General features: G+C 42.9%; 1 pseudogene; it reads left to right on the top strand.

The window, feature by feature from the left end:
• Positions 1-262: 262 nt before the first annotated feature.
• LOC129825711 (keratin-associated protein 5-1-like) lies at positions 263-15774 on the top strand (annotated as a pseudogene).
• The last annotated feature ends 7319 nt before the right edge of the window (positions 15775-23093 follow it).

The following is a 23093-nucleotide window of genomic DNA, read 5'->3' as shown; positions in this document are numbered from 1 at the left end:
CCCCTTTATCTACACTGATTGAAGTGGATTTAACAAGTGACATCAATAAGGGATCATAGCTTTCACCTGGATTCACTTGGTCAGTTTGTCATGGAAAGAGCAGGTGTTCATAATGTTTTGTACACACAGTGTATAGTGTAGTGTTAGTTACCGTCCATTCAGGAATATAGGTGACCAGTGTATGTGTCTCTGTGAGGTACTGGCAATGATAAAACACCTTCGTATGCAAGGAAAGGGATATGAAGTGTGTGTGAATGTGTGTATGTATGTGTGTGTATGTACGTGTGCGTGTGCATGCGTGCTTAATGTGTGTGTGCGTGCTTGGCACCTCACTAGGCCAGGTGCAGGGCTGGGTCATTGGTCACGCCGTGCGTTGTGATTGGGATAAACAGGGTCTCTGCCCCTCCTCTCCAGGGACCCCCATTTCCTGGTATTCTGGAGTCACTCTTTGTAAAGGGAGGAACACAACATCACAACACCAGAGAAGATCAAACGCTGTTCTCTGTGCTGAGTCAGGGTTAAGAAAAAGTAGCCCAGAACACAGAAACATGCGTGACTGATGAACATGTATATCAAATCTGCTTTAAGCTAGGCTGAGAGAGACCGTTTCAACAGATGTTAGTGTCATCAGGGCATTATTATCAACCTTATCATTAACTGTGACATTATAGTAAGTTATATTTCAGGAGATGATCAATTAATCTCACGTGGTGGACAAGTTTGTTTTCGACTATATTAGCCCTCCACAGCTGATTGTGTATTAAATATTTTGTTGAGATTTTGTTCATCTTGCGCTCTACATTTCGAGCTCTTTTTTTGCACATAAACAGATTTGTATCCTTTAACTTCCATTTGAACCACTCCATAGACAACTATGGCAGGAAACATTCTGTTATGACAATGCTACTGATTTTGTCTTCAGCAGACTGGCTCTGTTTCACATTACAATGTTCAGTCACGATAACTTCTGTCACTTTACACCACACATTTTCTCTACCCGTCCTCTACACATGCAAACAAACACATTTTCGTTCCTTTCTTCTGAATGAAAGAAGAAACTCTGCCCTCTCTCTCCCGTCTCCCCCCTGTCTCCCCCCTATCCTCTAAGGCAGGAAGCTGTGAGACTCAGACGTACTGTACAGTCCCGCGCGTCTGGGCCGGAACCAGGATGTGTTGCTAGGCACAGGGATGATTGTGTCAGCACTTACTGGCCGCTCCGTTTCCTTACAGGTGATCTCCTGAATAGACACTGACAGATATATGTTTCCTGCTATTTTTCACTTTACAGGGGGCAGAAAAACACAGAGCAACACTGCAGGCTCAGAACAGAGCGGAGTGGAGCGGGAACAGAGGGGACTTTCAGTCACAGTGTCACCTCTGGTACCATCAACCCCTCCCCTCCCGCCCCAGGACCTCGAGGTGACCCGACCCCTGAGGGCGAACACTCACCCCCCCGAGGAATAGGACCTGACTTCTGGTGGTGGGTAACCAGGAGAGGAGGTGGCGGCACAGGGAGGGGATTCTATTGGGGAACTTTTGGGAGACTTTTATTTTGATGTGTTTGATTGACCTCTGATGGCTGGCTCGATATAGGGAGGGAAGAGAGGGGAAGGGAGGGAGGGAAGGGAAGAGAGGGAGGTGGAAGGTTGAGGATGCAGAGAGAAAGGGGGCCATGACGTGTGGTGTTTGGGGTCATTCTTTTGATTGATGACGTGGTTGATTGCCGTAGGGAAGTTACCTTTCTACCAGAGGGTACACAGTGGGTACAGAGACAGACTATGGAGGGAAGGAGAGAAGAAGGGGTGAGTTGTGGAAGAGGGGAGGGGGGGATGAGGTTGGTATGGGGGGGCCATTCTTTTGATTTACGACACAGTTGATTTATGCTCATGGATATTACCTCTCGAAAAAGGGTTTGTGGCTTGTCTGAAGTTGTGTTTAGTTACATGTCTGACAGGCAGTAGTGATTTGGCCCCCCATTGTTTTCCAACCGTAACATGAAGAGGGGTCATCTCCATAGAAGACAGAGGAAATCGCTTTTTGATTGGTTTATAATGAGCAGTAAACGTACCAGTTGCTCAGACCGGTAAAGAACCTCAGAAAGAAAGACTTTATCATTATTGTTATCATAGATAAAACAAGTTTCATGTTGTCTTAATGGATACGACATGCTTTAGGATGAGATCACCCAAAGCAAGTTTATGTTCTGCTCGATTTTAGGCATTCAAAAGAAAATTACGTGTATTTTAAGTTACACATCAAACCTCACCCTAAATATGCCCCACAATGGTATCGTGTCTACTATCAGGATTCTTGAGTTGACCAGAACTCATGTGTAGATAGATAGGGGTAAATCCCCTACACAAATAACCACAACTTCCTCCCATTCAAACATTCTGTCTCCATACATTTCTATTGACTAGATATTGAGTAGACATTCTATAATTACATTGACTGCAATGAAGGGGTTAACCCAGTCTGGGTCAGCGGTGGTCTTTGAGAGTGTGACCTGCGGGGCTGTTTTTATGACAGGCGTTCTCAATGGCCACTCAGGACGATTCTTCTTCACGACGAGGTGTTGAGAGAAGAGCAGACATGGGAAGTACACACACTGAGGCTGAGGCCACTTATCTAGGATATCCCAAACTGCGAGTGTGTGTGTGCGTGTGCATGTATGTGTATGTGTGCATGTATGTGTATGTGTGTGTGTATGTGTGTGTGTGTGTGTGTGTGTGTGTGTGTGTGTGTGTGTGTGTGTGTGTGTGTGTGTGTGTGTGTGTGTGTGTGTGTGTGTGTGTGTGTGTGTGTGTGTGTGTGTGTGTGTGTGTGTGTACGTTTGTGTGTGTGTGTGTGTGTGTGTAACCCCTGGGTGACTCACAGATACAAGGAGGTGACAGGAAAGACCAAGGTCAACCATGGTCTGGGACCTCTGAGTCGGCCATTTTACTTTTGGAAGACATAAACCAGATGAAACGGACAGTTCCTCTCCTCTTCAAAGGCTTTTGTTTTACAGATGTTATCAGGAGGGCAGAGGCAATTGCCTGTATAATGGACCCACTTAGCCAGTCTGATAAGTATAACAGTAAGGAACACGCAGTCCTGCGACACTCTGGTAGTCAGCTAGAAGACAAGGAATAGACTGATGTTTTCTCAGGTGCTGAGTTGTATCACCTCAATGTGACAGCGACGGCCATTTTGACGTGGTGTCATCTGCCAACGTCAACCATAAAGCCATTGTTTGTGTTCCTGTCTGAAGAGGTTTATACTAGTGACCCCGTCTGGGTGAGTTACTGTAGGGCAATTCCACGGTAACAGATTTGCGCTGATTTTGCAATTCAAAGTGTATGCCATACAAAAACTCTATGCACAATGACTACTTTTACACTGAAGATTTTACTAAAACACATTTACCGGAAGAATTGGGCAGATGCCAAGTTCGGTACAGAATCTCAGTTTTTTTATGTGACCACGTTTTCTAAAAACTCTACACTTAAATATCTGCTCTGAATTAAGATTGAAAGATGTCTGCAGAAAGAATGGGGTGTCAGCTACGACCTACTTTCAAGCGTTGGTCGCTGCTCAGTGGGTAAAGATGCTGATTACAGTAAATGGAAAGAGAGGGGGCTCATTGGTAGGTTTCAGTGGGAGCCGGAAGAGGTGATATTAACTAGAGAGAGAAAGAGAAGAGAGAGAGAGCGGCAGAGAGAGGGAGAGTGAAAGGGAGGGGTTGTACAGGCTGTTTTCAGAGTTTTTCTTTGACGCCAGACGACAGAAAGAGAAAGAAAAGTTATGAGCTGAACATAACAGTATGCCAGTGGAAGGGAGGACAGTAGCAGGTAACCCAACTGCGGTGTGTGACTATTATGATTTCCCATTGTAGCAAATTCAGTTGCAGTAATACCGTTACTGATTTTTCACAAATTCTGTTACCAATTTGGTAACAGAATTTACAGTTTTAATCACTTAATAATTCATAAACCAAATAGATATCAGTAAAAACACTATGACTTATTGGTAGGTCTATCTTATTAAACACGATGACTTATTGGTAGGTTAACCTTATTTAACACTATGACTTATTGGTAGGTCTATCTTATTAAACAGTATGACTTATTGGTAGGTCTATCTTATTAAACAGTATGACTTATTGGTAGGTCTACCTTATTAGACACTATGACTTATTGGTAGGTCTACCTTATTAAACACGATGACTTATTGGTAGGTCTACCTTATTAGACACTATGTCTTATTGGTAGGTCTACCTTATTAGACACTATGTCTTATTGGTAGGTCTACCTTATTAGACACTATGACTTATTGGTAGGTCTACCTTATTAGGCACTATGTCTTATTGGTAGGTCTACCTTATTAGACACTATGACTTATTGGTAGGTCTACCTTATTAGGCACTATGTCTTATTGGTAGGTCTACCTTATTAGACACTATGACTTATTGGTAGGTCTACCTTATTAGGCACTATGTCTTATTGGTAGGTCTATCTTATTAAACAGTATGACTTATTGGTAGGTCTACCTTATTAGACACTATGACTTATTGGTAGGTCTACCTTATTAAACACGATGACTTATTGGTAGGTCTACCTTATTAGACACTATGTCTTATTGGTAGGTCTACCTTATTAGACACTATGTCTTATTGGTAGGTCTACCTTATTAGACACTATGACTTATTGGTAGGTCTACCTTATTAGGCACTATGTCTTATTGGTAGGTCTACCTTATTAGACACTATGACTTATTGGTAGGTCTACCTTATTAGGCACTATGTCTTATTGGTAGGTCTACCTTATTAGACACTATGACTTATTGGTAGGTCTACCTTATTAGGCACTATGTCTTATTGGTAGGTCTACCTTATTAGACACTATGACTTATTGGTAGGTCTACCTTATTAGGCACTATGTCTTATTGGTAGGTTAACCTTATTTAACACTATGACTTATTGGTAGGTCTACCTTACTAAACCCGATGACTTATTGGTAGATTAACCTTATTTAACACTATGACTTATTGGTAGGTCTACCTTATTAAACACAATGTCTTATTGGTAGGTCTACCTTACTAAACCCGATGACTTATTGGTAGGTTAACCTTATTTAACACTATGACTTGTTGGTAGATCTACCTTATTAAACACGATGACTTATTGGTAGGTCCACCGTATTAAACACGATGACTTATTGGTAGGTTAACCTTATTTAACACTATGACTTATTGGTAGGTCTACCTTATTAAACACGATGACTTATTGGTAGGTCTACCTTATTAAACACAATGACGTATTGGTAGGTCTACCTTATTAGGCACTATGTCTTATTGGTAGGTCTACCTTATTAGACACTATGTCTTATTGGTAGGTCTACCTTATTAGACACTGTGTCTTATTGGTAGGTCTACCTTATTAGACACTATGTCTTATTGGTAGGTCTACCTTATTAGACACTATGTCTTATTGGTAGGTCTACCTTATTAGACACAATTTCTTATTGGTAGGTCTACCTTATTAGACACTATGTCTTATTGGTAGGTCTACCTTACTAAACACGATGACTTATTGGTAGGTCTACCTTATTAGGCACTATGTCTTATTGGTAGGTCTACCTTACTAAACACGGTGACTTATTGGTAGGTCTACCTTATTTAACACAATGACGTATTGGTAGGTCTACCTTATTAGGCACTATGTCTTATTGGTAGGTCTACCTTATTAGACACTATGTCTTATTGGTAGGTCTACCTTATTAGACACTATGTCTTATTGGTAGGTCTACCTTATTAGACACTATGTCTTATTGGTAGGTCTACCTTATTAGACACTATGACTTATTGGTAGGTCTACCTTATTAGACACTATGACTTATTGGTAGATCTACCTTACTAAACACGATGACTTATTGGTAGGTCTACCTTATTAGACACTATGACTTATTGGTAGATCTACCTTATTAGACACTATGTCTTATTTGGTAGGTCTACCTTATTAGGCACTATGTCTTATTGGTAGGTCTACCTTATTAGACACTATGACTTATTGGTAGATCTACCTTATTAGACACTATGGCTTATTTGGTAGGTCTACCTTATTAGGCACTATGTCTTATTGGTAGGTCTACCTTATTAGACACTATGTCTTATTGGTAGATCTACCTTATTAGACACTATGACTTATTGGTAGATCTACCTTATTAGACACTATGACTTATTGGTAGATCTACCTTATTAGACACTATGGCTTATTGGTAGGTCTACCTTATTAGACACTATGACTTATTGGTAGATCTACCTTATTAGACACTATGACTTATTGGTAGGTCTACCTTTGTTTTTCTATGAACTTTCATTATCCTCCCTCCTCATGCGGGAGAGAAAATAGAGAATATTTTAAAGTTTTGCGGGTTTTTGGTAACGGAATGCAAATAATACCTCCAAAACTAAAGAGTTGATATTAGTTGCCAGTGGTCTTTACTTCAACATTGTTGTTTTGATGTATTTCTGGTACCCTGTAAGACTTTTTCTGCTAGATGTTTTCAGAGAGCCCTTTTCCATCTGTTTATCCACAAATCAAAGCCTTTACTTATTCCTCATTTTTAGGATGGAAAATGGTTGAAACATTTATATATGCCTTCATTTATCAAAAATATAGACTCTTAACTTTCATTTGACACCAGATTTGACATGCTCCTATGAACTTCCCATGTTGTTGCTCATGGGTCCTTTACATGGAAATGCCCTGTAGTGGCTGGGCAGTGGGGATTCAGACCCTACGGTCCCCTAAGGATTACAAGGTTAAACATTCAGTCAGTCATGTACAGTACAGCTGATATTGATGTACTGTAGTTAAAGGTGCCTTTGAATCCATATCAGAGAGCACCATGGGAAACACGTCAGCCGTAGACAGACACTTCAAGGTTAAACGGTGTTAAACACATGTTTTATCCTCTTTGCTAGACAATGTTTGTCTTATTGTCAATCACACCATATGTCACCCCCTTTAATGTTTGCTCTTTCGCTCGTGAAACACATTTTCTCCTCGTTGCGCCCCACCCCTCCACCCTCATGTCTAATCGCAGGTCACCCTCACGGTTGTGTTGTTGCACCAAGGAGCAGGCAGGGCCATCTATGTCGCTCAGCTCAACCACTCTAACCAACGCTGGCTAACTAACGTTCATGCTAGCCTAGCGCTGTGATCTCCAGCTAACCTTGCCACAGGCCTCTTTGTCTGTGCACACGGCTGGCTCCATCCCCTATGTTATTGAGCGAGGCTAAATCAATGGCGAATTGCTGGCACTGTTCACAGGACAGTGACCGAAGCCCAGCCTGTCCCCCCCCCCCTCTCCCCCTGCTCCCCCCTTGCCTCCCTCCTCCCTGATTGACACTTGAAAGGTGGCCGAGGACGGGGCCGGAGGCGATGTTCCGCGCTCTGGAACCCTCCGTGCAGGGTAACAGCTGGTGACATCTGCAGAGAGGCCCACAAAAGGCAGTTGAAAGCTGCGTTTGTGCCCCCTCCTTCTCTCCCCTTCTCTCTCACTCCCCCCCTCAGTGCCTCTTCTCTCTCTCTCTTTCTCTCTGTGACTCTCTCTCTCTCTCTCTCCCTCAGATGTCCCCTCTGTTTCCTAAGAGCTGGCCCTTTCGTCTGACACAGTGATACAGGCGCCCTGGCTCGTTTGAAATCCGCTTGAAGAGTTTGCGCGTGTGGTGTGTCTCTGTCTGTGAGGGAGAAAGGGAAAACGAGAAAAGAGACATGCAGAAAATGAAAGACATCGCCTGTGTGTGTTTTACATCACAAAACAGAAAACACTTTTCTTTTTTAAACAGCACCCTAGACATTTCAATCCATCTTTCTCCACTCCTTCCCTGCATATCACCCGATGCCACTTCATTTGATCTCCTTATGCACAAAACAACTGCTGTATTGATATGGGTCCACACACCCAGTTAAAAGGCTGCTTTTAAGAGCTCCCTTTGTCCCGGTTCAATCACATTACCCTCGCTCAACTCACAGCGAGTGCTTGGGAAGCGGAAGGGGGTATCGACTCCCGTTAAAAGAATCCACACGCGTTCACTGACGAGACACACACTGCCTGCAGGAATGTCAAACTTCCGACCCAAACGCTCTCTCCCATGTCTCTGTCTCTGTCCTAGCTAGCGCTTGGCTCATGACAGCCATCCGCTTTTCCCTCTGTGCTAAAAGTGCTGGAGTTAACATTGTGGGAGTGTTTATGTGATGTTTATGAGACAACATAATGATAGAGCGCATTTAGGCAGGGAGAGAACTACAGCAAATAGCTACTGAGAATGGTCTGAACTTGGATAAAGATACACAACAATATAACAAATAAAATCCTTACTAAAGCCTACTGACCACTTCTATCTATATCAATTATTTAGTCTATCTTTGAACATGTTTGACTGTATTTTATTTTACAATGACCAACCAACAACTTGTGAATGTAATGTCAAACTCTTTAAAAGGCACATGTTAATTACAATACACATTACAATACAGTTTCCAGAAACTTATTTTCTGAACAAACCCTAAAACTCCCTCATCCTGCAGGTACGGACAGGGTCAAAAGGTCAGCATGATCCAGGTCAGGTGCCCTCCCTCTATCCTCCCTCCCTCCATGAATATTTCAGCGGTGTGTGAATCCCTCCTTTCAGGGAGCGGGAGGCGCTGACTGAAGGTTTCTTCAGGGCCTAGGTCTGGGCTGACGGACGAGCACAAAACAACCGTCAAGCCCCGGACATGAGGGCAGTGCCACGGCGCAGCGTACTGTAGCGTTAGCCCTTAGCGGAAGGCTAGGCTGCTCCCCCACAGTCTCCTTTGTTGGGCTAAACCTGGAGCATGAATGGAGAGGGAGACGTGACTGACAGAGGAAAACGTAGCGGGGGATAAAGTGAGATATTGACCTCTCAATCGCCGTGTGACTGAGGAGGGAGAGGGGAGAAGGTGTAGTGAGTCAGTGTTGTGTGTGTGTGTTTGTATGGATGTCTATGTGAATATGAGGCGTTGTGAGTCAGTGTGTGTGTTTGTATGTATATGTGAATCTGAGGTGTAGTGAGTCAGTGTGTGTGTTTGTATGTATATGTGAATATGAGGTGTAGTGAGTCAGTGTGTGTGTTTGTATGTATATGTGAATATGTGGTGTAGTGAGTCAGTGTGTGTGTTTGTATGTATATGTGAATATGTGAATATGTGGTGTAGTGTTTGTATGTATAAGTGAATATATAGTATTTGTGTAGTAAGTGAGTGTTGGTATGGTATACATTTTTTGGCATATATATATATATACAGTATATATATATATATATATATATATATATATATATATATATATATATATATATATATATATGTGTGTGTGTGTCGGGGGGGGGCGGGGGGGGGGGGGGGTCGGTGTGTGTGTACACCTGTATTGCCATGTGTGTGTACCTGTATTAGCATGTGAGTCAGTGAGTGTGTGAGGGGGGAGAGAAAGTGATAATCATGTCAACTGTAGTGACAGCGGACCCAGCCAAAGCACCACCGTACCTCATCCTAATGTACTCCACCTCCCTGTTCCCTCTCTGACCCTGCACAGTAACATGAAACAAGATTCCCCCCGAAGATAATATTCAGTTTCAGCTGTGCCACAGCAGAGCAGCACGTCCTGTCTGCCCCTGTCCAAACCCCCTCCAAGACAAAGCAGGAAGGAACTCTAGCTTCTTGTTATTATGACATCTGGTAACATGAACTCCTTGGAAGACTTCTCCTGTCATCCCAGCCTGAGGTCCTCTTTATTCCACAGGCAGGCAGGCAGGGGATCTAAAGGTCGTGACCCCCCGGACAGATTATGCTGGAACAGGGGCACAGTGTTGAAATCGAATTGAATAACCTTATTGGGATTGGCTGGCACTGAACGGCTCTCTGAATCCAGACCATTCAGACCTGTTTGTCAGACTACAGTTCAGAAGTTTGACGTGTTGTGAAATATTCCATAGCTCAGACAAATAAACAGTTGGACACTGTCCAGCGGGAGTGAACTATGTGCTCTCACACAGACGTGATCTCTTTTAAACAACTTCTAGCCTACAGGTGTATCCTGAAAGAAAAACATTCACAGGTTGGGGGCGGCAGGTAGCCTAGTGGTTAGAGCGTCGGACTAGTAACTGAAAAGTTGCAAGATCAAATCCCTGTTGTTCTGCCCCTGAACAAGGCAGTTAACCCACTGTTCCTAGGCAGTCATTGAAAATAAGAATTTGTTCTTAACTGACTTGCCTGATGAAATAAAACTAAGTAGGCTTTTCTCTTTTATAATTGACTTTCGGTGTCCATTGTCCAGACATTCTTGTGTTTAGCAGGTTGTGGTAGCTAACAAAGAGAAGTTGACATGAGCCCTGTGACATAGACCTACTCGTCCTATTTTTAAAGTCTTGCATGTCGCCTATTAATATTCCCGCGCTGTAGTCCGTGGCGGGGTTCAAAGGCGCATGCCACGGCGCATGAGATGACAGGTCTGCTGTGGTGCAGAGTGAGCCAAGAAAGTGACAGCCGCACACCCTCTCTCTCTTGTTAACGAAATAAATAAATGCATTCTGAAAAGCCAATAAGCAGCGGGCAGAAACCGGAGCCAATGATCAGTGCGTCAAAAACAAACAGTTCGGCCATTAATCTTTCTATCTTTCTCTATCTCTCTCTCTCTCTCTCTCTCTCTCTCTCTCTCTCTCTCTCTCTCTCTCTCTCTCTCTCTCTCTCACTCTCTCTCTCTCTCTATTTCTGTCTTTCTTCTAATCCATCCCTCTCTCTCTACCTCCTCTGAGAGAATTACTGCCATAGATGTATAATTCACTGCGGTTTGGCTTTAGAAGGCAGCGGTTCTGTCGGAAAACACAGTGACAGCCAAGTTAGCGTGCCCTCCTCATTCAACTGGGCCACCTGTTCGCTGGGGAGGGGAGAGAGAGGGACAGAGGTACAATGCTTGATTTATATTTAATCTCTCCTCTGAGTTTAATGACTTTGTTGTGTAGTGGAATATAAAATCACCTCATGCATTAAAGATGACAACTTAAAGGAATCCTATACGGCTATAGGGCTATTGGACTTTTATTGTGAACTGCTTAAGTCAATTTGCTTGTCAGCCTTGTGTAGGCTATTGGCGTTTGTCTTAGTTCATTCAAGCTACTTTGTCCCATCACAAATGTTCTCAAGAGACTTGCCTATTTGTCTGTTTGTCTATTTTACGAAAAGCCTATGATATAGACCTTTCAGTAGAGACAGACCCATGACACTGACTTCTTATATCACCTACTGTATCACCTACGCACCAATAAATCTGGTTGAAACAATATTTACATTTTTCCTGCCAGTTGTAGGCATTTTGAGCAGGATGAAAAAGTGACTGAAGCACTGTGTGCCAGGTGCGTGTGTGTGTATGTCTGCCCGTGCACGCATGTGTGTGGCTGTGTGTGCGTGCGTCATTAGGGGATGACAGTTTTTGGAGGTGAGGAGGAATAACAGTTATGGCTTTGGCAACGTGTCTCCCTCGCCCCATCTGCGCTCGCCCCTGCGTTCGTCTCGGGGTTTCCTGGGCCATGATGAGGGCTGTCAGGGGCTCTTTAACCTCCTAACTGATGCGCCCCACCGGCCCTAATCACACATTAATGACATCAGGAGGACCCAGGGGCTGACTGCACCACTGCCTGCACACACAGAGTACTGATGAAGAGCTCAATTATACAGCAGGAAGATATCATAACTGGGAGTGATCTGGACATGGAGGTGTGAGGTTATGGACTAGCAGGCTGGAGGATGGACTGCAGGAGAAGAGCACAAGTAGTCCTGCGTTACTGACCTTAATTGGAGTGTTATGGATAGGGTCATAGGGCGGTACTTACTCTGTTCTTCCTCTTTGAAGTGTAGTGTTGTCAGGGAAGTGGAAGTAGGGTCCACCCATGTCTTGCTCCATCGTTGCTTTCACAGGAACATACAGATCCACGCATGACCCTATCATTTAACAGATGCAGGAAAGATGGCCCGATCACCACCCCTCCCTGTATGTGAGCGTGTGTGTGTGTGTGTGTGTGTGTGTGTGTGTGTGTGTGTGTGTGTGTGTGTGTGTGTGTGTGTGTGTGTGTGTGTGTGTGTGTGTGTGTGTGTGTGTGTGTGTGTGTGTGTGTGTGTTACTTAATTACTATGCACAAGGAATGTATCTGTGAAACACCTCTGAGTGGGAGAACTTTTCATGTTTCATAAAACATTTATTTGATTGCTCTCAGATACACACAAACACACACCACTCACACCTACACACACATAGCCACGCTGCGAGCCCAGTCCTGTCTGCTCCTCGGTGTGAGATGAGTGAGTGTGTTTGTATGAAATATTAACAGGCCATTTGGTCCTCTGCTCCTCTGTTTGAGAGCTGGATGTTGGCCCTGAGTCTCTGGTCCCTCTTTGAGGCCATCTGCTGGGTACAGGCACCAGGGAGATCTCCAGGAGGGGGCCCTGTCACCCAGGCAGGCAAGCCCAGAAACGAGCACCGCCCTGGGGATAGATTCGCCCGACCTGCTGAGTGACAGCGCATCAAAGCTCCCAACCTACCAGATCACTGTACATGCTACGGGGCCACTGATACGTAAACGCACTGCTTACCGCCTGGCCACTAGGGACCACGATGCTCTTCTTTTGAGGGACTTCTAAGTGGTGAATCTATCTGTCACTGTTTAGTTCACTGCTATTAATGTACAGCTTTGTAGAATGAGTTTGGTCACAGAGCATTTGACACAATGCCGGGCTCATCTTATGAAAGACTTTCATTCCGGTTTAAAGCCTGGCTGCCCAGTTAGAACCCTCTTAGAAGCCTTCGCTATAATCGGTTGGAACCACTCCTTCTAAGAATTGACATAGGACCAATATTTCTCTATCCTCTGGCTGGTTCCAGGTTAAGTCTGCCCAGAAGGACTTGGAGCTAAAATTAAGCTGCCCGGAGAGTCCTACAATCGAAGATATCTGATTGGCTGGCTGACCAATCAATTATCCACACTTGGATCATAGGAAATGCCCACTGGTGTTGTGTTACATTTAAAAGTTTACAACTAAATTGTTTACCGCTATCAGAAACAATCTCTTTGTGTTCACCCATTCTGAAATTGAATTGGGAAACAGCGTTCTTTCTTTACCTGACTAGAATAATATTATATAACAGAAGCATGTTTTACATTACAATTACCTTGTTATTGTCGTTGTCATTAGCTAACACTCACCGTAGTGCAGGTATGTGTGTGCGCTAGCGTGTATATGTGTGTGTGTGTGTCTGTGTTACTGTTGACATTTAATGTCCTTGTTTTGTGTAATGGATTTGTCCCTGGCAGCGGGCTGTTTGCAGGGTGTCTTATGAGACCCCTGTGTTAAGGAGGCTGTATTAGCCCACTGAAAACTGATTACACATCAGACAGCTGGTGCACAGGCACAGCAACACTATTAGCATAATTGAAAATACAGAAATTAGAGCCTGCCAACGTAAATGGTCAAAAACGATTAACCAAAAACTATAGTTGAATCAATGTTCGGTAAGCCTGTGAGAAGAAACAAACTCCCTGTGGGTGATATTAGAAGTGCCAAAGCACTGCCTATTTTACTGCTCTATTCTAATTATTAATTGTGGAGTGTATAAAGCACAGTTATAATTTGATTAGTCCTTAGAGTGTTATAAACTACACTAATACCTAATAAAGACGTTTCAGGTATCTAGAGATGGCAAATATCCAAGATTATGGTCCAATAGAATAACTCATAGGAGAGGAGACCAGTCTTATCCTCTCCTCTCCTCTCCTCTCCTCTCCTCTCCTCTCCTCTCCTCTCCTCTCCTCTCCTCTCCTCTCCTCTCCTCTCCTCTCCTCTCCTCTCCTCTCCTCTCCTCTCCTCTCCTCCATGCCAGTCTGTTTCTGCCCTCATCCTCTGGCCGTGCCAGGGCTCTTTTCTCGGGTCGACGAGTCATAGACTCACGTGTACTCCCACACGCATGCGCGCTCAGGCCCACTTGTAAGCACACACATTCTCTATCTTGCTCTATCTCTTACACACACACACACGCACGCACGCACCCACACACACACACACACACACACACACACACACACACACACACACACACACACACACACACACACACACACACACACACACACACACACACACACACACACACACACACACACACACACACACACACACACACACACACCATGTATTGGCTCTCCTCTGGTAGGCCAAAGCGTGCCAGGCTAACTGTTCCATGTCTGCTCATGTGTGACGCTCACTGCACCTGGGGCCCTCACCATAAAATACAGCCATCATCAGAAACCTTGTTCACTACTCAACACACTGGGACAACTCAGACAGAGGATCCTTCTGAACAACACAACCAATAACGTGGTCTCGCTTGAGCATATGCTGCCTTCAGCATGGAAAGAGAAAAATTATGGCTCATTCGGTCATGTAGATTTTCCACAATAATGTGTCAACAGACGTCGCAAGAGGATCAACAACAAGCAATGCTGAAGAGACTGGCTCATATCTTATTTTGGGCTTTGCAGAGGGACTGGTAGTATCACCAAACTTTGTGTCTCCCTCTCACTCTATGTAGTGGCATTATGGCCAAGGCTTTCAACAGTCTTTATGCATAAATATGGTGTCATATTACTTAGCCCTGTGAAGTACATTAAAGAGGGTAGATAGAGTGGATAGCCAGAGCACTGGCCCGTGGAAGTGTGACACGACAGAGAAGAATAGATTTGATAGTGTGTTAATGGACGTTTTCAGTGTGGGATTACATACACCCCCTGGGGGAACCTACAGTACGTACGTACACACGGAAACACGCACGCGCGCACACACACACACACACACACACACACACACACACACACACACACACACACACACACACACACACACACACACACACACACACACACACACACACACACACACACACACACACACACACACACACACACACACACACACACCAACGCGTTCTCACACACACACACACTCTCCCACACGTGCATGTACGTGCTCACACAATCATGCAAGGGTAAAACTTTACACGCATCTGCCCTTTTCAAGAGGTAAACTGTAGACAGTGTTTGTATATGAAAGTGTGTGAGGGTGTGAGTGAATTAGTGAGTGAGTAAGTGAGTGAGTATTTGTGTGCGTGTGTGTCTCTGTGTGTGTGTGATTGTGTGTGTGTATGTCTGTGTATGTCTGTCTCTGTGTGTGTGTGTCTCTGTGTGTGTGTCTCTGTGTGTGTGTGTGTGTGTGTGTGTGTGTGTGTGTGTGTGTGTGTGTGTGTGTGTGTGTGTGTGTGTGTGTGTGTGTGTGTGTGTGTGTGTGTGTGTGTGTGTGTGTGTGTGTGTGTGTGTGTGTGTGTGTGTGTGTGTGTGTGTGTGTGTGTGTGTGTGTGTGTGTGTGTGTGTGAGAGATGGGGGTTAAATGAGGGTTGCTGAAGCGTTCATATTATTACAGCACATTTTCTCTCATGAAGTAGACCATTGTTTTCTCTCCCATGTAAATCTCTGCCCTTCAGGATGGGAATACTATAATCCCAGATTAGGAAAGATGGGTTAGGGTCCACACACTCACACACACAATGAGCCTGTTGTGTTTGTTTGTGTTTATGTGTGTGTGTGTGTGTGTGTGTGTGTGTGTGTGTGTGTGTGTGTGTGTGTGTGTGTGTGTGTGTGTGTGTGTGTGTGTGTGTGTGTGTGTGTGTGTGTGTGTGTGTGTGTGTGTGACTGCAGCATTGTTTTGTTTACTCTACTGGTCAAACATCTGCGGGAGGAGGCAAAATATTCTCACACGTCTACTGTAGCTAACATACTGGATGCTACGCTACGCGGGCGGCTGTCATCATTTGGCATTAACGACATTCACTGAGCTTCCTGCTGTCTGGGTAATAGAACACATGGTCACAACTCTAATCAACACATGTAGGCTAAAGATGGAAAAAACAATGTCATATTATAGTGTAATACAATAAATGGAATGACTGGTGTAACTATAAGAGGCTATGCTACGGATTCCAATTGGACTGAACATTTGGAGTCAATTCACCTTCTTAGAACCTCTGAAGCCTTGGATCAAACGGAACTGTCAAGATCATTTCAAATCACTCTCACTTTCAGTGAACCATATAAGCAAGGATCACATTGATATTTTGTAGGTGGTTGAACTGTCTGAAATCTATGAGATTTCATATTTTACTCCCAATAGTGTGCTCCTCTGCCTTCCCCTCCAATACCCTGCATGTACATTCAGAGCCTCACAAAACATGTATAAGTACATACATAGTATAGCATCTGACAGGATGGCCTCAACATATATCCTCCCAAATGATTTAGGCATTACTATTGCTCAACTCGGGGCCGTAAGGGGTCTCCCTGCATTAAGGCAGGGGCTACGGCCCCCTCCCTCCCCTCATAGTTCTTGGCCAGTCATGCAAGAGAATCTGTGGGTCACAGAAGGGCTGGAAAAAGCTCACAAGTTGTTCTCTGTGACAGATGTCCTCTGGAAGATCCCCCCCCCCCTCCCTCCCATCCTCCCTCACCCTATCCCTCACCCTCCTCCTCCCTCCCTGTCTCCCTCATTCTCTCTCTCTCTCTTGTCCACTCACTCTGATAACTCGAAGCTGGGAGAGAGCACTGAGCGGAGGTCCCTAGCCTGCTTAGCCTACTTCCCAAGACCCGGTGGGTGCCATGCATTGAGAGAAAGTGCCTGTGAGTGTGTTTACGCATTAGGATAAACACAGTCTTAGCACTTTGCTCCAACTCTTTTATGAGTGCTGCAAACACCGTGCCTCACCACGCTGTTAACCCTAACCCTACCACATCAATGTGCCACACTATACAGAATGAACCACTTTACGTGTTCATATAGAGCACAGCTTATAGGTTCAACACTTGGGCTTGAATGATTTTGCCATTTTCAAAAGTTGTGATGGACAGTGTAGATATTGGATTGTAATTCCCTGTCTTATTAATGTTGGTGTATGTTGCAGTATAGCTGGTCAGTTTCTTTACTGTGCAGCCCCTCTCTTCAGGCAGTTTAGAGAGAGGGGCTGATGCCTTTATAATGTAAATAAAATAACATAACACCATAACACCATGGTTCTCACGTTCTCTATTAATGTTTCATATATTGCCTAATGCCCGTACACTAAGTGTCTTGAAAAGCTCAATACAAATAAAATGTATAGTTGCTATTTATTTTATTTAGTAACAACTTCATTTTTCAATCTTGGCATGTTTGGCCAATCTAGTTCTAAGTAGGTGGTAAATTTACTTCAACTGTAACGCTTCTTTACAAACCTCCATTATCCTAACCCCCTGTTATATCTCCATTATCTTATACTAACCCCCTGTTATACCTCCATTATCTTATACTAACCCCCTGTTATATCTCCATTATTCTACATTAACCCCCTGTTATTATCTTAATCTAACCCCCTGGTATATCTCCATTATCTTATACTAACCCCCCTGTTATACCTCCATTATTCTATACTAACCCCCTGTTATACCTCCATTATTCTATACTAACCCCCTGTTATACCTCCATTATCTTATACTAACCCCCTGTTATACCTCCATTATTCTATTCTAAACCCCTGTTATACCTCCAATATCTTATACTAACCCCCTGTTATACCTCCATTATTCTATACTAAACTCCTGTTATACCTCCATTATTCTATACTAACCCCCTGTTATACCTCCATTATCCTATACTAACCCCCTGTTATAGCTCCATTATTCTATACTAACCCCCTGTTATACCTCCATTATTCTATGCTAACCCCTGCTATACCTCCATTATTCTATTATACCTCCATTATTCTATACTAACCCACCTATTATACCTACCACATTCTATTACATTATTCTATTCTAACCCCCTGTTATACCTCCATTATTCTATACTAACCCCCTGTTATACCTCCATTATTCTATACTAACCCCCTGTTATACCTCCATTATCTTATACTAACCCCCTGTTATACTTCCATAATTCTATACTAACCCCACTGTTATACCACCATTATTCTATTCTAAACCCCTGTTATACCTACATTATCTTATACTAACCCCCTGTTATACCTCCATAATTCTATACTAACCCCACTGTTATACCACCATTATTCTATTCTAACCCCCTGTTATACCTACATTATCTTATACTATCCCCCTGTTATACCTCCATTTTTCTATACTAAACTCCTGTTATTCCTCCATTATTCTATACTAACCCCCTGTTACACCTCCATTATTCTATACTAACCCCCTGTTACACCTCCATTATTCTATACTAACCCCCTGTTATACCTTCATTATTCTATACTAACCCCCCTATTATACCGCCATTATTCTATACTAACCCACCTATTATACCTACCACATTCTATTATACCTCCATTATTCTATTCTAACCACCTGTTATACCTCCATTATTCTATACTAACCCCCTGTTATACCTCCATTATTCTATACTAAACCCCTGTTATATCTCCATTATCTTATACTAACCCCCTGTTATACCTCCATTATCTTATACTAACCCCTGTTATACCTCCATTATTCTATACTAACCCCCTGTTATACCTCCATTATTCTATACTAACCCCCTGTTATACCTCCATTATTCTATACTAACCCCACTGTTATACCACCATTATTCTATTCTAAACCCCTGTTATACTTACATTATCTTATACTAACCCCCTGTGATACGTCCATTTTTCTATACTAAACTCCTGTTATACCTCCATTATTCTATACTAACCCCCTGTTACACCTACAGTATTCTATACTAACCCCCTGTTAAACCTACATTATTCTATACTAAACCCCTGTTATATCTCCATTATCTTATACTAACCCCCCTGTTATACCTCCATTATTCTATACTAACCCCCTGTTATACCTCCATTATTCTATACTAACCCCACTGTTATACCACCATTATTCTATACTAACCCCCTGTTACACCTCCATTATTCTATACTAACCCCACTGTTATATCTTCATTATTCTATACTAACCTCCCTATTATACCTCCATTATTCTATACTAACCCCCTGTTACACCTACAGTATTCTATACTAACCCCCTGTTAAACCTACATTATTCTATACTAAACCCCTGTTATATCTCCATTATCTTATACTAACCCCCCTGTTATACCTCCATTATTCTATACTAACCCCCTGTTATACCTCCATTATTCTATACTAACCCCACTGTTATACCACCATTATTCTATACTAACCCCCTGTTACACCTCCATTATTCTATACTAACCCCACTGTTATATCTTCATTATTCTATACTAACCCACCTATTATACCTACCACATTCTATTATACCTTCATTATTCTATTCTAACCCACCTATTATACCTACCACATTCTATTATACCTCCATTATTCTATACTAACCCACCTATTATACCTACATTATTCTATACTAAACACCCTATTATATCTTAATTATTGTATACTAACCCACCTATTATACCTCCTACATTCTATTATACCTCCACCATTCTATACTATCCCCCTTTTATACTTCCATCAGTCTATACTAACCTCCCTATTATACCTCCTACGTTCTGATATACCTCCATTATTCTATACAAATCCCCCCCAATTATACCTCCAAAATTCTGATATACCTCCATTATTCTATACTAACCCCCATTATACATCCTACATTATATTATACCTTCATTATTCTATACTAACCCCCCTAACCCCCCAGAGAATATTATTTCTCATGGTCTGAGAGTCTTTAGGTACCTTTTGACAAATTACATTCAGGCTGTCATGTGCCTTTTACTGAGTAGTGGCTTCCGTCTGGCCACTCTACCATAAAGGCCTGATTGGTGGAGTGCTGCAGAGATGGTTGTCCTTCTGGAAGGTTCTCCCATCTCCACAGAGGAACTTTGGAGCTCTGTCAGAGGGACCATCGGGTTCTTGGTCACCTCTGTGCCTCGACACAATCCTATCTCGGAGCTCTACGGACAATTCCTTTGACCTCATTGCTTGGTTTTTGCTCTGACATGCACTGTCAACTGTGGGACCTTATATAGGCAGGTGTGTGCCTTTCCAAATTATGTCCAATTAATTGAATTTACCACAGGTTGACTCCAATCAAGTTGTACATCTCAAGGACAATCAATGAAAACAGGATGTACCTGAGCTCAATTTCAAGTCTCATAGCAAGGGGTCAAAATACTTATTTAAATAAGGTATTTCTGTTTTTTATTTTGAATACATTTGTAAAAAATTTAAAACCTGTTTTCACTTTGTCATTATGGGGTATTGTGTGTAGATTCAAGAGGACACATATTTATTTAATCAATTTTAGAATAAGGCTGTAACGTAACAAAACGTGGAAAAGTGAAAGGTTCTGAATACTTTCTGAATGCACTCTACCTCCTACATTCTTATATACCTCCTACATTCTGATATACCTCCTACATTGTATTATACCTCCTACATTCTGATATACCTTCTACATTCTGATATACAGTGGGGAGAACAAGTATTTGAAACACTGCCGATTTTGCAGGTTTTCCTACTTACAAAGCATGTAGAGGTCTGTCATTTTTATCATAGGTACACTTCAAATGTGAGAGACGGAATCTAAAAAAAATCCTGAAAATCACATTGTATGATTTTTAAGTAATTAATTTGCATTTTATTGCATAACATAAGTATTTGATACATCAGAAAAGCAGAACTTAATATTTGGTACAGAAACCTTTGTTTGCAATTACAGAGATCATACGTTTCCTGTAGTTCTGGACCAGGTTTGCACACACTGCAGCAGGGATTTTGGTCCACTCCTCCATACAGACCTTCCCCAGATCCTTCAGGTTTCGGGGCTGTTGCTGGGCAATACGGACTTTCAGCTCCCTCCAAAGAAATACTTGTTCTCCCCACTGTACCTCCTATATTCTGATATACCTCCTACATTCTGATATACCTCCTACATTCTGATATACGTCCTATATTCTGATATACCTCCTACATTCTGATATACCTCCTACATTCTATTATACCTCCTACATTCTATTATACCTTCTACATTCTATTATACCTCCTGCATTCTATTATACTTCCTACATTCTATTATACCTCCTACATTCTATCATACCTCCTACATTATATTATACCTCCTACATTCTGATATACCTCCTACATTATATTATACCTCCTACATTCTATTATACCTCCTAGATTCTGATATACCTCCTAGATTCTGATATACCTCCTACATTCTATTATACCTCCTACATTCTATTATACCTCCTACATTCTATTATACCTTCTACATTCTATTATACCTCCTACATTCTATTATAACATCTACATTCTATTATACCTCCTACAATGTATTATACCTCCTACATTCTATTATAACATCTACATTCTATTATACCTCCAACAATATATTATACCTCCTACATTCTATTATACCTCCTACATTCTGATACAATGGTAAACACTTTTATCCTATTCCCATAAGTGTCTCCATGGGAAGGATTAGGGGATTTGCTGTAACTAACCCTCCATTTCCCACGAGATGTCATTCTGATTGAAACAAAGATTAATTAAATAGATGACAGGCATCTTTAAATAAAGATCAATTAAATAGATGAGAGGTACCTTTATATCAAGATCAATTAAATAAATGAAAGAGGGGTATCTTTAAATACCTCAGAGTGAATGTGAGGCCTCCCTCATCCTTTAATGTAATGAGAAGAGAGGGAATAAAACATTTGTCCTCAGAATGAAAAGGTGATGGGATTTTTCTTTCCTTATCCTAATGTAGATGAGATGATAGGCCTGGATAGGAGGGATCTGGACTAAAGCTAATGTGTCTCTATGGTCAGTCTACTGCAGGCTGCAGCGTCATCTCACGTAGACCAGGCTGTCTGTCTGCTGTCAAAAAAAATCAACATTAGTCATAGCCAGTTTGTTGAGTGCATCTGTGTGAACACACACACACATACACGCACGCACACATGCAAACACGCACGCACGCACACACACACGCACGCACGCACGCACGCACGCACAATCATTTTCAACCTATTCACGGTCATTTTCAACCTCTCCTCTTCCCAGTCTGTAATCCCCATGTTTTAAGATGACCACCATCATTCCTGTTCTCAAGAACTCTAAGGCTTCATGCCACAACGACTACCGCCCTGTAGCACTCACATCTGTAATCATGAGAGGCTGGTTATGCTTTGAGAGGCTGGTTATGGCACACCTTAACTCCACCATCCCAGCCACCCTAGACCCACTCCAATTTGCATACTGCCCCAACAGATCCGTAGATGACGCAATCTCAATTGCACTCCTCACGGCCCTCACCCACCTAGATAAGAGGAATACCTATGTGAGAATGCTGTTCATTGACAACAGCTCAGCATTCAAAACCATTGTACCCTCCAAGCTCTTCGCCAAGTTTAGGACCCTGGGACTGAACACCTCCCTCTGCAACTGGATCCTGGACTTCCTGACGGGGCGACCCCTGGTGGTGAGGGTAGGCAACATCACCTCCGCACGCTGACCCTCAACAGAAGGGCCCCACAGGGGTGTGTACTTAGTCCCCTCCTATACTCCCTGTTTACCCACGACTGCGTGGCCGAGCATGACTCCAACACTCGCATCAAGTTTGCTGATGACACAACGGTGGTAGGCCTGATCACCGGAGGCGATGAGATAGCCTACAGGGAGGAGGTCAGTGACCTGGCAGTGTGGTGCCAGGACAACAACCTCTCCCTCAATGTCAGTAAGACCATGGAGCTGATCGCGGACTACAGGAGCGGGTTGCAGTGAAGCGGGTCGAGAGCTTCAAGTTCCTTGGTGTCCAAATCACTAAGGACTTAAAATGGTCCATACACACTTGCACAGTCGTGAAGAAGGGGGGGAACAGCGCCTCTTCCCCATCATGAGGTTGAAAAGGTTTGACATGGAGCAACAAATCTTCAAAAAGTTAAACAGCTGCACTGATAGCATCTT

The sequence above is a fragment of the Salvelinus fontinalis genome, chromosome 27 (assembly GCF_029448725.1).
Source record: "Salvelinus fontinalis isolate EN_2023a chromosome 27, ASM2944872v1, whole genome shotgun sequence".
NCBI lineage: Eukaryota > Metazoa > Chordata > Actinopteri > Salmoniformes > Salmonidae > Salvelinus > Salvelinus fontinalis.
The sequence above is the reverse complement of the archived record's forward strand: the minus strand, read 5'-3'. Positions and strand labels throughout refer to the sequence as shown.